The sequence below is a fragment of the Frankliniella occidentalis genome, unplaced genomic scaffold (assembly GCF_000697945.3).
Source record: "Frankliniella occidentalis isolate FOCC.00 unplaced genomic scaffold, Focc_3.1 Scaffold441, whole genome shotgun sequence".
Classification (NCBI taxonomy): domain Eukaryota; kingdom Metazoa; phylum Arthropoda; class Insecta; order Thysanoptera; family Thripidae; genus Frankliniella; species Frankliniella occidentalis.
The window spans coordinates 8,625-9,135 of NW_026267560.1; the positions used below are offsets into that span (position 1 = coordinate 8,625).

General features: G+C 43.2%; 1 protein-coding gene across 1 annotated transcript in view; it reads right to left on the reverse strand.

Moving 5' to 3' along the window:
• The window catches only part of LOC113217961 (serine/threonine-protein phosphatase with EF-hands 2), a gene marked incomplete at its 3' end in the record, with an annotated part of 51,533 nt that overhangs the window by 8,053 nt on the left and 42,969 nt on the right, over positions 1 to 511 (reverse strand). The gene's annotated exons all lie outside the window — the stretch shown is intronic.

The window sequence follows — 511 nt, forward strand, 5'->3', positions numbered from 1 at the left end:
CTTGCAAGACACATTTAAAAACGCCTGTTTTGGGGGGCTAAAAATACAAATTTCAGGAATTTCTGGAGGGAGCAATATCACTCACACATTTATTTCTTTGCCAGAAATGGAAACTTGGTTGTCTTACCTTTCCATCAAACCCATAGAAGTTAAATTTTGTCAACGCATTATGGATTTGGAGGCGACAAAAGTGAAATAAGGCACAATGTCCGAATTTAGGGCGCAAGTCCGAATTTAGGAACAATGACTGTAACCAAATTATTTGTGTACCGCTCGGGGTCATAGTCGCTTTACCCGCGGAGTCCTTGTTCACTCTGCGCTGCGCGACATTATACATACGGCCAGGGAAAAAAAAAATTAGGACGTATAGTTATTTCGTTCTGAAGCGCGGAAAATCTCTCGGCTAAACGGAAACAATTTCCCATCATTGCCCCTTTTGCTCGCTATCGCCCCACCACCGCCGATATTATGCGAAAACGCGATTGAAATTCCCTTTCGGCTTTGATCTCCC